This window comes from Pongo pygmaeus, chromosome 22, assembly GCF_028885625.2.
Source record: "Pongo pygmaeus isolate AG05252 chromosome 22, NHGRI_mPonPyg2-v2.0_pri, whole genome shotgun sequence".
Classification (NCBI taxonomy): Eukaryota; Metazoa; Chordata; class Mammalia; order Primates; family Hominidae; genus Pongo; species Pongo pygmaeus.
Window position 1 is genome coordinate 42,152,777 of NC_072395.2, and position 17,110 is coordinate 42,169,886.

The following is a 17,110-nucleotide window of genomic DNA, read 5'->3' on the forward strand; positions in this document are numbered from 1 at the left end:
ACTTTAGTATGAATCTCTAGCAGATAAGGGCTTTAAGACAATATAACCACAATAGTATCACCATACTTAACAAAATTATTATTTTAAATATCATCAGTCCATGTTCAAATTGCCTTGTCTCAAATTTTGCTTTTTTTTTTTTGAGATGGAGTCTCGCTCTGTCGCCCAGGCTGGAGTGCAGTGGCGCGATCTCGGCTCACTGCGAGCTCCACCTCCTGGGTTCATGCCATTCTCCTGCCTCAGCCTCCCAAGTAGCTGGGACTACAGGCGCCCGCCACCACACCTGGCTAATTTTTTTGTATTTTTAGTAGAGACGGGGTTTCACTGTGTTAGCCAGAATGGTCTCGATCTCCTGACCTCGTGATCCATCTGCCTCGGCCTCCCAAAGTGCTGGGATTACAGGCATGAGCCACTGTTCCTGGCCTCAAAAACACTTTTAATAGTACATTTGTTCAAATCAGGACCCGTAGGAGTTCCTTTGTTGATTTTGGTTGATATATCTCTTAATCCTCTATTATCATTTAACACTTTCTCCTCCCCCTTTTTTTCAAGCCATTTATTTGTTGAAAATATGTCATTTTTCCAGTTGAATTTCCCACATCCTGGTCTTATGTGATTGTATCCTGTGGTATTGTTTATATACTTTCTATATACCCCATATTTCTTGTGAACTGGTAGTTAAGTCAAGAAACACAATTAAATTTAGGTTTTTTTTTTCAGGGGGCAAAAATATTTTATGGGCAATGTTTAAATCAACAGGCACCCAATGTCCACTTGTCCCACTTTTCATGATGCTAAGGTTGATGGGTTTAGATGTCATCATTCACCCATTATCAATTTTCCCATCAACTACCATTTATGATTCTTACCAAAATCCATTGTCTCGGTAGGGGTTGCAAAATGACATTTTTCGAATTATTTTTCTAATAATCATTCTTTTTAAATTAGAATTCTTCTATGGAGAAGAACTTTCCCTCACATCTATTTGGTTAATCTGAAGCACAGTTCATAAATGAGAGGCAAGATAAATGCTGCATTCTATACCTTTATTTATCCAATTTCAGAATAATGAGTCCAGCAACAGCCACAAATGATTAGTGTGGTTTTCATTTTTCAAAATATCATTATGAACTTACACATTTACTATATATATTTATATGTTATATATTAATATACTAAAAGATTTGATATGTTGTATATGTCTAAAATATTTAACATATTTCAATCAATGGGTTTCAGTTGACAGTCCATTGTAATGAATGCTAAATTTGTCTCCACGTTGTTTAATAGGATTGCTCTTAAACTCACTGTAAAACTGCTTGCCTACTATCCTGTTTATTTTTGAAATACAACTGTACTTAGTATTAAAATATTCCTATTGTAGAAAATTTAGAGAATAAAGCCCCACATAAAGAGGAAAATGAAAATCACCTGTATTCTTCCCACTCAAAAAGATTCCCCTTTATAAATGTCAAATTTCCCTCTATTGTTTTGCTCTTTTATATATCATTAAATACTCTTCAACCTGTCATTGTAGTCACTCCATCAGAAGTGCTTTCAACTACCCCTCATCTTAGCCTCATTGCACATGTCCAGCCAAACCTCAACCCTCTTCACCTCTGCACCTGTGTCTGTTACTGGAGACTATTAACTGAACCGTTTCCTTCATTTGATGATCTAAAGCCTCCACAGGCATGCATTGTGACCCAGAAACCTTCTTGTGTTTCCCAGAACTATTCATATATTCTCCTCAAACCCTCCCCCAACCCTTCCCTCTTTAGTCCTCACTGGGCTATTGACCTTGTTCCACACTTCAGTGAAGTAAAAACCTTCACATGATGACTCTAGCATTCCCGATGAAAACTTAACAAAAACTCATCTGCAGCTAATGCCCCCTTCTTTCCTCCTGGTACAATGGAGGGCATTTTCTTTCTCATAGCAAAGTCCAGTCCCTCCCCTTCTCTGCGTCCAATGCTCTTTCACCTTTTAAAACATTTCACTCTGGTTATTTTCTCTCCTTTCTTTTATCACCTTCCCCTTATCATCTACTGGATCATTTCTGTAACCATATTCTAATTTACCAACCCTATCATAAAAACAACACCAACAACAAACACAGTCACTTCCTTGGTTCCCTGTCTCCCTGAAGGTACCATCCATTTCTGTATTATTCTGCATTGGCAGACTTCTCAAGAGTTGTTAACTGTGTGATTTCCACTTTTTTAACTCATTTTTATTTTATTCCAGTCTGGTTCCTCTCCAGCCCCATCACTGTACTAAAATTTCTTGCCTCAGGGTCACTGGGAATCCACATAGCCACATGCAATGTACACTTCTCTGTCTTCATCTTACCCTTTCAGCAGCATTGGGTGGAGTGGGCCATTTGTTTCTCGAAATACTCTTCTCTTGGTTATCATCAGGCCATTGGTTCTCTGCTTTCCAAACTCACTGGTTTCTCCCAGCTCCTATTTCTCCTTTTAAGTGTTGACAGTATTGGGTCCTCTTCTCTTCTCCTGTTACCATTTTTCACTGGGTGATTCCATTAATTCGCAACTTTAAAAATCTCATTATGACTCAAGACTCCAAAGTTTATATCTTCAACCCATTTTTTCTGAGCACCATATCCAGCTCTGCTTACTTGACAGTTCAACCTGGATGTCTTACAAACATCTCAAATTAAACATGTCCAAGATAGAACTTCTCATTTCCCCTCCATGAATCAATTCCTCCTCTATCTGTCCTATGCCAACAAATGGCAGCATTATCCATCGGTTGCCCAATTCAGAAATCTGAGTCAGTCCTGATTTTCCCTTTCCCATAACCCCTATATAGCAGGTGCAGCAACTCCATTTGATTGTTCCCCCTAAAATATCTTGACTGTCGACTTTTCTCTGTCTCCATGGTGAACACCCTGGCCACGGCTCATCCTTCACCTGCACTGTCAGCACCTCGTTGATGGGTCTCTCAATTCATACTTGTTCCTCTACAATCCATTTTCCACATTATGAGCAAGAACATAAATTAAACCTTACATTAAAACCTTCAGTGGCTTTCATTACATGTGTAATAAATCCAAACTCTGTACAAGGGCTGGAAGGCTCTACAGATCCTGTCTCCTGATATCTCTCCAGCCTCGGGTTAAGCTACTCCCTACACCAGAGTCAGTCTTATTCAAACACACTTAAATCTTCCTGCCTCAGGCTGTTTTGTATCTGCTGTACCCTCTGCTTAAAATGCTTTTCTCCGCACTATTGCCATGTGTGACTTCTTATCCACTGGAAATCAGCTTAAATATTGTCATGTTGAAGCTTTTTTCTTTTTCTTTTTTTTTTTTTTGAGACAGAGTCTCGCTCTGTCGCCCAGGCTGGAGTGCAGTGGCATAATCTTGGCTCACTGCAACCTCCACCTCCCAGGTTCAAGCGATTCTTCTGCCTCAGCCTCCCGAGTAGCTGGGATTACAAGTGCATGCCACCATGCCTAGCTAACTTTTGTATTTTTAGTAGAGAGAGGGTTTTGCCAGTTTGGCCAGGCCGGTCTCGAACCTCTGACCTCAAGTGATCTGCCCGCGTCGGCCTCCCAAAGTGCTGGGATTACAGGTGTGAGCCCGGCCCATGTTGAAGCTTTTTCTGACTGGTGTAATTAAAGTGCGTCTCCCTCAGTTATTTTCTATTTTATCTTCTTGATGATTATGTTCATAGCCATTTTCACACTATATAAATATTTATGATAATCCTGTGTTGCTTAATAACAGGGATACGTTCTGAGAAATGCATCTTTGTCATTGTGCGAACATCACAAGTGTATTTACACAAACCCAGATGGTATAGCCTACTACACACCTAGCCTATGTGGTATAGCCTATTGCTCCTGGGCTACAAACCTGTACAGCATGTTACTGCCCTGAATACTGTAAACAACTGTAACACAATGGTATTTATGTATCTAAACATAGGAAAGGTACGACATGATATTATAATCCCAGGGGACCACCATTGTATAAGTGGCCTGTCTGGAATGTCATTATGTCATTATGTGATGTGTGGATGTATTTTTGATGTATTTTTTTTTTTTTTTCTGTTTTCCATACTGAATGTGTTACAGGAAAAGGGTCCAGATCCAGACCCCAAGAGAGGGTTCTTGGATCTCACACAAGAAAGAATTCAGGGTGAGTCCGCAGTGGAAAGTGAAAGCAAGTTTAAGAAATAAAGGAATAAGAGAATGGCTACTCCATAGACAGAGCAGCCCCGAGGGCTGATGATTGCTCATTTTTATGGTTATTTCTTGATGATATTACTAAACAAGGGGTGGATTATTCATGCCTCCCCTTTTTAGACCATATAGGGTAACTTCCTGATATTGCCATGGCATTTGTAAACTGTCATGGTGCTGGCAGGAGTGTAGCAGTGAGGACGACCAGAGGTCACTCTCGTCGCCATTTTGATTTTGGTGGGTTTTGGCCATTTCCTTTACTACAACCTGTTTTATCAGCACAGTCTTTATGACCTGTACTTTGTGCTGACTTCCTATCTCATCCTGTGACTTAGAATGCCTTAGCCATCTGGGAATGCAGCCCAGTAGGTTTCAGCCTCATTTTACCCAGATGAAGTACAATGATGGAGTAAAATGATGGAGTGAAATGATGGAGTTGCTCTGGTTCACACGCCTCTGACAAATATAATCTTTGTGAGATACAAGAATACGTTGTTCACTTTCAAATCTTAGTGTTTAGCTTAGTGTCTGGCACATGGTACACTGTAATCATTTGTTGTATTAATAAAATAATTCTACATTATTGTTTTTAGTGGCAAACGTTTTCTGAATTCTTACTGTTTACAGACCCAAGCGGGTTCTTAAGAACACACTGTTGAATAAGACAACATGGTCCTGTTTTCAAGGTGCTCCCATCTACCAGAGGGTACAATTGTGTACCTAGGCAGATACAAAATAAGCATGCTTTTGTACAAGTAGATTCAAAATCATATAATGCAATTAATCTCATAGGAGAAGTATAGGGCACTTTTGGATGAAATAAAAAGGACATCTTTGGGGGCACATTTATTTTAATAAAACTCTCATTTGACGCAGGCCCTTTCCAATTTTTCACTATTTTATACATCTTTATAGATGTATATTATGTATAATCTATACATAGTCCCTAGAATGGAATCTTAGGACTTACTGGGTCAATGGTCATTAAATAATTTTGAAACTTGGGATTTCACCGCCAAGTTTTGCTTTTCTAATATTAAGTGGCATATTTCCTATTTCGAAGTGTTTTTGCCATCATTGGTATCATCGTATTTGAAAATTTGACAATTTGTATGAGAACAATAGTGTCTCATTATTTTAATTTTAACTACAATGATTATTAGTGAAGTAAAACTTTTCTTGAACCTGTATTTGCCATCTTGTATTTGTTTCTTAGATTGCTTCATGTTCTTAACTTCTCTTTATATTAAGGTGTTCATCTTTTCCTTGATTTATAACATTTCTTTATATGTTATAGAAACAATGACATTATGATATATGACTTTATTATATCATTTTATATGATAATGCTAACTTCATTATCATATATGGTCTAAGTATATTTTCCCAGCTCTTCATTTACTTTTAGTTTTTGTTATCTTTATGTTTTTGACGTTGAAGGATTACATATTTAATCTTTTAAATATCAAAGTTTTAATTTAGTACTTCTTAGAAAGACTTTTTCTGCCTAAGATTATGAAAATAATCATCCATCATTTACTTCTGGCACCTACCTGTTTTCATTTTTTCATGGTTGAAAATTGATTTTGGTGTAAAAAGTGAAGTGGAAATGGGGGTTAATTGGTTTTTCCAAAGAACATTGCTCTTTACACACTTTTTCTCCCTAATTTGATCTACTAAAATTGTTTGAATATAGATGGGAATCCTCAATTTTTAGCTGCGCAAAGACCAGAGGCTCTCCTGAATGGTCGTTATTCATTTTCCATGCTCTTTTGTGGAATGTTTGGCATATGACTGAGTTACAAATAATGGATGAAGGCTGAAGTAATAGGTATAACTTCCAGAAAGTATACTTGGAGAGTAGGGATTATGCATCTTTTTCCTTTTTCCTTTCTGCAGGGTAAATTCCAGACATCATATTTTTAGCTGGAGAATCCATATAGGCAAAGGACCACACACACTAGGATAGCAATGCAGGAAGCTCAGCATATCTGGAGTCCCCATTGACTCTGTGGAACTTTTACATCCGCACAGACTGCCTGCTTCTGACTTACCCCCCCTTTTTTATGTCAGATGTTTAATGTGCTAATGATGTAACAAGGTTTGAGGGAGGCGCATCTCACACATAAGCGTGAAAACCCAATCATCACACTTACGAACCACAAAATGGTCTAATTCTGGATTTCTTAAAATAAGAAATCAAAACCACATGTTTTAAAGCCACTATTAATTTAGTTTATCTTAGCTATTTCAATATCGTGTTATTTAATAGTTTGTATTTTTACTCTACTTCGCAGTTTTTATTGTCTTATATTTTCTGATTTTGAGCCATATTTTGTTTGTTTCAGTTTCTCATGATGTGGAAGTTACATATCCTCCTCAGAGTCTTCTAGTAATTGACTTTAAATTTTAAAGATGCATTCTTTAACACATTTTTCTTTAGTTATCAAGGAATTTGATCATTTGTCCTCATTTGAAATAGCGTGATAAATTTATTGCACTTTTATATTTGTCTTCTACCATGCTAGACTTTGCTAATACAACCCATGTAATTACTCTTACATTATTTATAAGAATTTCGTGTATTTTTTCTTTTTAAGTTTACTTTGTATCATTTGTATTTGTGTTTGTACTAATGCTTATTTAGATTAAATTCACCACAGGAATAATTTCAGTTCTTGATACCATTTATTTTCTAATACAATGCTCTCAGGCTTGTGATCTTAATTTTTCTTTCCATCTTTTTTTTTTTCTTTGAGACAGGGTTTTACTCTGTTACTCAGGCTGGAGTGCAGTGGCGCAGTCTGGGCTCACTGCAACCTCCACCTCCCGGTTCAAGCGATTCTCAGGCTTCAGCCTTTGGAATAGCTGGGATTACAGGCGTGCACCACCACGCCAAGCTAATTTTTGTATTTTTAGTAGAGGGGATTTTGCCATGTTGGCCAGACTGGTCTCAAATTCCTGCCCTTAAATGATCTGCCCGCCTCGGTCTCCCAAAGTGTTGGGATTACAGGCATGAGCTACCGCGCCTGGCCTCTTTCTTTCTTTTCTTAAATACATTTTTAGGATTTTTTTTTTTCCAAGAAAGGTATTATTATAAGCCTGTATATAAGATCTTAGGTGTTTAAAAATATTTTTCCTGTTTTCTGAATTGAAAATTCTTAGGTTCCACATTTTTTTCCTTAAAACTCTGTAAACATTTCCTGTGTGCGTATGTTTGAAACTTAATGCTATATAGAAGTATAAGATCATCTTGACTTCGTTTTTTCTTAGTGACCAGGCTTTTTTCCAAGTGAATGTTTACAAGATGTCTTTCTGTTTTGTAGTTATAAAATAGTTTCAGAATGCTTTATGTGTAATTTATATATTCATCTATTTATTTTGTGGATCATGGGAAGCGAGTCTTTTTGCTTGCACAGTTAAGGCTTTTTCAGCTCAAATACATTTTCTTTGTTCATAATTTTGGTTATTGCTTTGCTTGTAATTATCTTGGTATTCTCCTAAGAAAGACACTAAATTATTTAGTTGGCTTTCCAAACTCTCCTTCAAGATCATCATCTTGCTCATCACTTGTATCTTTGTTTTTCCCTTTTCTTTTAAAAGGTTCTAAAATTTGCCCTCCACTAGATGCCTTTGATTTGTCACGGTGACATCTGCTTTTCATGTGCTCTTTTTCCCTGCTATTAGCCTTTCAGTCTCTCTCCTCTGGCCCTTCCTGCGCACATCATCTGCCTCCTTTTAGTGAGCAGTGTGTTATTATTATGATTTTAAAATCTCAGCTTGAGATTTAATTTAATTTCATCTTTTCATCTCTTCTTAAGTTCATGTCAACCTGTTCACTTTTTGTGACTCCTTGAAGAAGCCAGGCTGTCTTGTGGCTCGTTGAAAGCACTTAGTTTCCTACAGCTTAATTCTGGTTCTTTCAGTAGATAGTTTTCAGAGATTGGTTCTGTCTCTGAGTCTATAGTTGTTGTTTCCTTTTTCCTTAGTCTCATATTGTTTGCAAGGCCCCAAGCTCTCTTTTAAATATTTTAATTTAATTTAATTTTAATTTCCACGATACACGTGCAGGACATTCAGGTTTGTTACATAGGTATACATGTGCTGTGGTGGTTTGCTGTACCTATCAACCCATCACCTAGATATTAAGCCCCTCACGCATTAGCTATTTATCCTGATGCTCTCCCTCCCCCTCCCCCACTCCCCAAACAGGCCCCAGTGTGTGTTGTTCCCCTCCTTGTGCCCATGTGTTCTCATTGTTCAGCTCCCACTTATAAGTGAGAACATGGAGTGTTTGGTTTTCTGTTCCTGTGTTAGTTTGCTGAGGATAATGGCTTCCAGCTCTATTCATGTCCCTGCAAAGGACATGATCTCTTTTCTTTTTATGGTTGCATAGTATTCCATGGTGTATATGTACCACATTTTCTTTATCCAGTCTATCATTGATGGGCATTTGGGTTAATTCTATGTTTTTGCTGTTGTGAATAGTGCTGCAATGAACATACACATACATGTATCTTTATGACAGAATGATTTATATTCCCTTGGGTAGATATCTAATAATGGGACTGCTGAGTCACATAGTATTTCTGGTTCTAGGTCTTTGAGGAATTGTCACACTGCCTTCCACAATGGTTGAACTAATTTACATTCCCACCAACAGTGTAAAAGCATTCCTATTTCTCCACAGCTTCACCAGCACCTGTTGTTTCTTGACTTTGAGAATCGTTATTCTGACTGGTGTGAGATGCTGTCTCATTGTGGTTTTGATTTGCAAGTGATGTTGAGCTTTTTTCATATGTTTGTTGGCCGCATAAATGTCCTCTTTTGAGAAGTGTCTGTTCATGTCCTTTGCCCAGTTTTTAATTTTTTTTTTTTTTGTAAATTTGTTTAAGTTCTTTGTAGATTCTGGATATTAGACCTTTGTCAGATGGTTAGATTGTAAGAATCTTCTCCCATTCTGTAGGTTTTCTGTTTACCCTGACAGTTTTTTTTTTTCTGTGCAGAAGCTCTTTAGTTTAGATGCCATTTATCAATTTTAGCTTTTGTTGCAATTGCTTTTGATGTTTTCGTCATGAAATCTGCCTGTGCCTATGTCCTGAATGGTATTGCCTAGATTTTCTTCTAGGGTTTTTATAGTTTGGGGTGTTGAATTTAAGTCTTTAATCCATCTTCAGTTAATTTTTGTATGAGGTATAAGGAATGGGTCCAGTTTCAGTTTTCTGCATATGGCTAGCCAGTTTTCCCAGCACCATTTATTAAATAGAGAATCCTTTCTCCATTGCTTGTTTTTGTCAGGTTTTTTGAAGATCAGATGGTTGCAGATGTACAGTCTTACTTCTGAGATCTCTATTCTGTTCCGTTGGTCTATGTATCTGTTTTCATACCAGTACCATGCTGTTTAGGTAATTGTAACCTTGTAGTATAGTTTGAAGTCAGATAGTGTGATGCCTCCAACTTTGTTCTTTTTGCTTAGAATTATCTTGGTTATACGGGCTCTTTTTTGGTTCCATATGGATTTTAAAGTAGTTTTTTTTTTCTTCTAATTTTGTGAAGAATGGCAATGGTAGTTAAATGGGAATGGTACTGAATTTACAAGTTACTTTGGGCAGTATGACCATTTTTGTGATATTGATTCTTCCTATCCATGAGCATGGAATGTTTTTCCATTTGTTTGTGTCCTCTTTAATTTCCTTAGAAGTAGTTTGTAGTTCTCCTTAAATAGGCCCTTCACTTCCCTTGTTAGCTGTATTCCTAGATATTTTATTTTCTTTGTAGCAATTGTGAATGAGAGTTAATTCATGAGTTGCCTATTGTTGGTGTATAGAAATGCTTGTGATTTTTACACATTGATTTTTTATCCTGACACTTTGCTGAAGTTGCTTATCAACTTAAGAAGCTTTTGGGCTGCCTGAGCCCTTTTTTTTTCCTCCTTAGTCATAAAGGAAAAAATGATCTAGATTTGGCATCTTCCATAGAAAGGAGGAATAGGTATGTTTGTCTTTCTCACACGGACAGCTGAAGGCGAGTCTTTGTGGGTAGTCCCATCTAAAGTGTCTAGGAAGGTCCTGTGGACATGGTGCTCGCGTACTGAAGTGGGATCTTCTACTCCTGCTTGATTTTCTGACCTTCTGAGAGTGAGATGCTAAAAACTGAAATCTCCAGCATGGTCTGCCACTAGAACCTTCATTCTTGCCCTGCCTGCCCCACAGTGCTTAAAATATTAGAATAATGTTGCTATTGCTCAAGAAAGAACCACTTCTGCTAGTGCCAGTGACTCACTGTTTCTTGAAGGAGTTACAAGCTTTGAAAACATGCACGAAAATGATAAGGTAGAAACATTCTGATCACCTCAAAACAGTACCTGTTCAGTGGCGAAGCCACAGCTTTTTTTTTATTATTTATTTTTTATTTTTTGGTTATTACTAGGGCAGACTGATATGGACATTCAAGATGCCGTTCACCTTACTTGGACAAAGCTGTGTGGACTACAGATTGATTTTCACAATTCCACTCCACCTAATTCATGATGAGAAATTCTAAAGCCAGGCATGGTGGCTCACACCTGTAATCCCAGCACTTTAGGAGGCTGAGGCAGGAGAACTACTTGAGCCCAGGAGTTTGAGACCAGTCTGCAATATAGCACGACCTAGACTCTACCAAAAAATCAAAAAATTAGCCAGGTATGGTGGTGTGTGTCTGTGGTCTTAGCTACTTGGGAGGCTGAGGCACGAGGATCCTTTGAACCCAGAAGGTTGAGGCTGCAATGAGCCCTGATCATGCCACTGCAGTCCAGCCTCAGTGACAGAGCAAGACCTTGTCTCACAAAAAAATTTTTTAAAAAGTAATTAGAGTGTTAATCTTTGCTTTTATAAAGTGTTTTAGCAAGACTTTGGAGGGGGTGCTGCAGGGGGTGTTAACTTGGTACCCTTTAAACAGGAAAGTCCCCGTGATGTCACTTCTGGATTAAAAGATATGCATATGTAATTGACATTTCTTGAATGTTCATAATTTGCCAAGTACCATGCCCACTGCTTGATAAATATTATCTAACTTAATCTTTAGAATGACCCTATGAAGTCAATGTTGTATGGTTTCTATCTGCAGATGAGACACTGGGTTTGGAGGGTCAAGTAACCTTCCCAAGGTCATTGAATTAAGGATAGGAGGTCACATGGTGAGGGTTCTCATGAATGCCTTCTGGCTCCAAGTACATGGCCTTATACAAAAGTCTTCCTCAAACCCAGGTACTTAGAAGATAGAAAGGACTTTCTTTTTTCTTCTTCTTCTTTTTTTTTTGAGATGGAGTTTCACTCTTATTGTCCAGGCTGGAGTGCAAAGGCGTGATCTCGGCTCACTGCAACCTCCGCCTCCCAGGTTCAAGCAATTCTCTTGCCTCAGCCTCCAGAGTAGCTGGGATTATAGGCATGCACCACCACACCCGGCTAATTTTGTATTTTTAGTAGAGATGGGGCTTCTCCCTGTTGGTCAGGCTTGTCTTGAACTCCCGACCTCAGGTGATCCGCCCGTCTTAGCCTCCCAAAATGCTGGGATTACAGGCATGAGCCATCATGCCTGGCAGAAAGGACTTTCTAATAACTTTCTATTGTCTTTAATTTTGGAGGAGTTGTTCTTCCTCATTACTATAATTTAAGTGCATTTGTTACAGAGCAAGTTTTCTACTCATAGGCTGCCTCTTTTAGGGGAGGGAAAGGGAGCTTGCTTTAATCATCCCATTATGAGACAATTCTTTTGACTTAAAATTTGCTGAAGCCTGTGACCTGGGAAGAGACCATCTAGGCACCACTGTTTATCTTCTACCATCTCATTTCTATTCCAGCCACTCGGGAGTGAAGTGATTTGAATCTCTCAAATGCCAGTTGCTTCTTTTTAATCTTGTCTTCTAGGAAAACAGTTTATCCTCCTATTAGCAATATAAATTCCAGTGATCTATCCTTGGAAAAGCCTATTCAAACATAAAAATACTGACTTTGATCTGATAACAACTTCATAAGTGTACACTAGGATTCCAATTTAAATTTTGGCTTGTGACTTTTTGAATCAGCTCCTTCCTCCTCTATTTCCTAATTAGTAGACCCATGAGAAATCAAAATGGAAGAAAGAAAGGGGAGATATGTACAGTTGCTGAATGATAGGATAACTTAATAGTTCTTCTTGCATTTAGGGGCAGAGGAGCCGTGAAAGAGAAGGGCACACTTTCCTTAAATGCCTACTCTGTGTCAGGTACTATATTAGATGTAACTTGTTGGTTCTACTTCAGAACAGTGCTAGACCTGAGCCAGGGCCTACTGACTCATAAAAGTTTAGAGTTGGAAAGAATCTCAAAGGTCATTTAGTCCAGCCCTCACCCATTTGGTGAGTCCTCCAGCAATATGTTATTTTGTGCTTTCTAGTCCCCTTTTGAACTCTGTATTCCCCACTGCAGCTTACTCCATGGTTAATAATTCTAATTATCAGAAAGTTTTAGCATACATTGTATATAACTCTGTCTCCAGGTAATGTCCACCCGGGATTCCTCTTTCTATCCTCTATAGCCCAGACAGTATGATGCCTCCCCATGGCAATCTTCCAGGTATTGAAAGTTGGACATTAAGTGGCTCACAGGGCTCCTCCAGGCCAAATGTTATCAAGATGAGTTTAGACTTAGGGTTAGTGTGACTTGAGACTCACCAGCCACCTTCAGGGTTCCTGCAGCCCTCCACATCTCATTTTTCCCTGTGGCTCTGGGCTAAGTGTGCATAGTTGAGATCGTTCCATAGCCCCTTCCCTCTAAATAAATACTTCTTTAGGCATGAAGATGTATTATTATCCATATATTCACTACCATTTAAGTGTCTACAAAGTACACATGCTTTATGTATATTAGCTCTATCCCACAGAAAATCCTTGGATGATAGGTATTAGAACTATATGAAACTGTCATCTTTATAAGTCAGAAATGGTTGAATATTAGCAATTTCAAATGGCCTAATTATTACAAATCAGATTTGACAGATGAGAAAAATGGAGACTTGGATATGTTGCATATATCATTCAAGCCCACAAAGCCAGCAAGAGGAGGCTGAGGTCTACACCTGAATCCGTCTAGCTCTAAAGTGGGCTCGTCCTGCTGTGTGTGCTGTTTCCATATGCATTATCTTGCAGTTGCATATGCAACATTCAAAGTAAAGACGAAGGGGTCACAGTCTTTTGGAAAGGAAAGAGGAATTTGAGACATTTACATATTTGCTAAGTAAATCTTTATTCCCCATGATGTGGTTTGGCTCTGGGTCCACACCCAAATCTCATCTCAAATTGTAATCCCCATGTATCAAAGGAGGGACCTGTAATCCTCACGGGTTGAGGGAGGGAGATAATTGGATCATGGGGACAGTTTCCTCCATGCTGTTCTCATAATAGTGAGTGAGTTCTCATGAGATCTGATGGTTTTATAAGTGTTTGGAAGTTCCTCTTTTGTGCTTCTCTCTCCTGCTGCCTTGTGAAGAAGGTGACTGCTTCCCCTTTCACCATGACTGTAAGTTTTCTGAGGCCTCCCCAGCCATGTGGAACTGTGAGTCAATTAAACCTCTTTCTTTTGTATATTACCCAGTCTCAGGTATTTCTTCATAGTAGTGTGAAAACAGACTAATACACCCCACTTACTATATGTATGACCTCAAGGAATTTATTGAACCTCCCTGAGAAACAATCAGCTCATCTAAAATTGGGTTATTAATATTTAACTTGTAGTACTTGTGTGAGGATGAAGTGGATTGATATTCTGTCAAGCTCCTGCCCAGTGCTCTTCGGATGCCTGGCATGTCCTGCTCTACATAGAGTTTTAGCCCATTCACTCACTCACTCACCTCTGTCAAAGGTAGCCCAATTTTTTTCTGTAAAGGGCCAGTACTAATAATGTAAGCTTTGTGGGCCAAGAGGAAATTTCCTCAACTCTTTGAGCATGTGTTCTTTCTGAAAGGCTAATAGTCCCTTTTTATGTTTTACTTTTAAAAATGTAAAAACTATTCTTAGCACACAGCCCATACAAAAATAGATGTCTCCAGCAACTTCCCACTCATCTCTCTCTCTCAATATTCCTTCCTCATTCATCCAGAAAACAGGAGCTATCAGATGGGATGGGCTCCCTCTGCCATGCCTCCCTTCATGCTGCCCACATTCTCTTTCCTGTCTCTGTTTTTAATTTTAATTTTTAATTTTACTGTTTTGGGACAGGGTCTCTTTCTGTCACCCAGGCTGGAGTGCAGTTGTGTGATCTTGGCTCACTGAAGCCTTGACCCCCCAAACTCAAGAGATCCTCCCACCTCAGTATCCCGAGTATTGGAATTACAGGCGCCCACCACCACACCTGGCTAATTTGAAAATTTTTGTAGAGATGGGGCCTCACTATTTTACCCAGGCTGGTCTCAAACTTCTGTGCTTAAGTGATCCTCCCACCTTGGCCTCCCAAGTGCTGGGATTACAGGCGTGAGTCACCACACTTGGCCTCTTTTCATCTCTGGTCACAGTGAAGGAGCTCTCTGGTCTCCTGACCCAGCCAGCCCCTTCAATTGTACATTATGTTCTGTTGCCTCCCACTTATTCAGGAATATTGTTCCATCCATCCTCCCCTATCTCCTTTAAAGCACTAACATTTCTTCACTGGATCTTCCCTATCAACATGCAAACATGCTATGATTTGTCCCATTCTAAAAAATTCCCTTGACTCCGCTTTCTCCTCCACCTGCCACTTCACATTTCTCCCAGGATAACTCCATGAATGAATTAACTACATAGGCTAACTCCAATTTCACTCTTTCCATTCTTTCTTCACCATTACTCTATCAAGGTCAGTAATGACCTTCAGGTACTCCAATGAGCAGTTCTCAGTCCCCCAGGACTGACTTTGCCACAGATGGCCACAGGGTCATTCCCTTCTTTCTCAATGAGCCCTTCACTTGCCTTCTGGGATACTTGCCTTCTGTACTGCCTTTCCTCCTTAGTCGCTGCTGATTCCTTCTCAGCTTCATGGTCTCTTGATTTAGGAGTCCCAAGGATTAGTCCTTGCATGTCTTCTATTTTTTTAAATCTACGTTCACTCTCATAGTGATTTTGTACAACCTTATGACTTTAAGGACCATCCATATGTTGATGATTCCTATATGTATATCTCCAGCCTGACCTGTTTCCTGAACTCCAGATTTATAGACCTGACTGTCCATTCAACATCTCCCTATTAGGCATGTCAAACTTAGCATGTCCATAACTCAGCTCCTTATATTCTATTTCACCACCAACAAAATTGGCTCCTCTCACTATCTTTCTCATCTCTGAAAATTACAACTCTATTCTTCCAGTTACTCAGGCTAAAACCCTGGCTTTACTCTTTTTAAAAATTGTTAAAATCAACTTTATGACATACATGTCCAGTAAACTGTAACATTTAAAGTGTACAACTCAATGAGTTTGGGTATACACCCATAATGCCATTGCCACAATTAATTTACAGAACATTTCTATCTCCCTTTGTCACCCATTCCTCCCTTCAAGTCTGTCCCCAAGAGACCACTGATTTACTTTTCGTCATGGCTAGTTTATATTTTCCGGAATTTTACATAGATGGAGTTATACAGTAGGTACTCTTGTTATGTCTCTTTTACTTAGAGTGAATATTTTGATATTTATTCATGTTGTGTGAAATGGTAGTTTACTTCTTTGTGTTGTGATTAACATTTCATTATATAGACACACCATGATTTGCTTATGCATTCTTCATGTGATGAACGTTTGACTTGCTCCCAGTTTTTGGCTATTATGATTAAAGTTGCCATGAACATTCCATAGTGGTCTTTGTGTAGATATTTGATTTCATTTTTCCTTGAGTAAATCACCTAAGAGTGGCATGTTTGGGTGGGTAGGTGCATTGTGTAGCTTCTTAAGAAACTGCCAAATAATTTTCCAAGGTGGCTGTACCATCTTGCATTTCCACGAACAGTGCGTTATAGTTCCAGTTCCTCCACATTCTCACTTGACTATATCTTTGCTCTCTTTTTCTCATGTCCAGCATCCCATTCATTAGCAAGTTCTGTTGCCCAAACCTTCAAAATATACCTAGAATCTTATCCCTTTTCATCCTATTACTGTGACCATTTGGGTCTGAGACAGTCTCATCTCTCATTGGATTTTTTGCAATAGCTTCCTGCCTGTACCCCTGTTTTCTTCAGTGTTCTAACACAGCAGTTGAAATAAACCTGTTAAAATATAAGCAGCTTCTATCATTCCACTGTTTTATTTTGTTTGAGACAAGGTCTTGCTCTTTCACCCAGGCTGTCATAACCATAGTTGACTGCAGCCTTGAACTCCTGGGCTCAAGTGATTCTCCTGCCTTGGCCTCCCAAGTAGCTAGGACTACAAGCACATGCCAGTTAATTTTTAAGTTTACACCCAGTTAATTTTTAAGTTTTTGTTGTAGAGAGGTGAGTCTTGCTATGTTGCCCAGGCTGGTCTTGAATTCCTGGCTTTGAGGGATCCTCTTGCCTCAGCCTCACTCCACTGTTTATAACTCTCAGTGCCTTCCCATCTCAGAGCTAATGCCAAGACATCCCAGTGCATATCTGGCCATCCCTCACACTCTTTACCTTACCACCCTCCTACTTCTCTTCCCCTCTTTTCTTTCTTTCTATGCTGTTCTTTGAACACACAAGTATGCTCCTATCTCAGGGCCTTTGCTGATGCTGTTCTAAGGCTCCCTTCTTTCCCAGATATATGTACATGACTTGCATTCTCATTTCCTTCAGAACTTTACTCCAATGACACTTTTCCTATGAAGCTTTCTGTGATTCTTCCATTTAGAATTGCACCCTCCCCACACTCTTTGTTTCATTTCCCTACTTTATTTTTTGCC

The 17,110-nt window shown here is 38.9% G+C and overlaps 1 protein-coding gene and 1 non-coding gene across 7 annotated transcripts in view; one reads left to right on the forward strand and one right to left on the reverse strand.

The window, feature by feature from the left end:
* Positions 1–17,110, forward strand: part of BACH1 (BTB domain and CNC homolog 1) — a 263,756-nt gene that overhangs the window by 86,132 nt on the left and 160,514 nt on the right. The gene's annotated exons all lie outside the window — the stretch shown is intronic.
* LOC129022754 (small nucleolar RNA U13) lies at positions 6,277–6,380 on the reverse strand. Its single transcript, XR_008496551.1, has one exon. It is a non-coding gene; the product is annotated as a small nucleolar RNA U13 (small nucleolar RNA).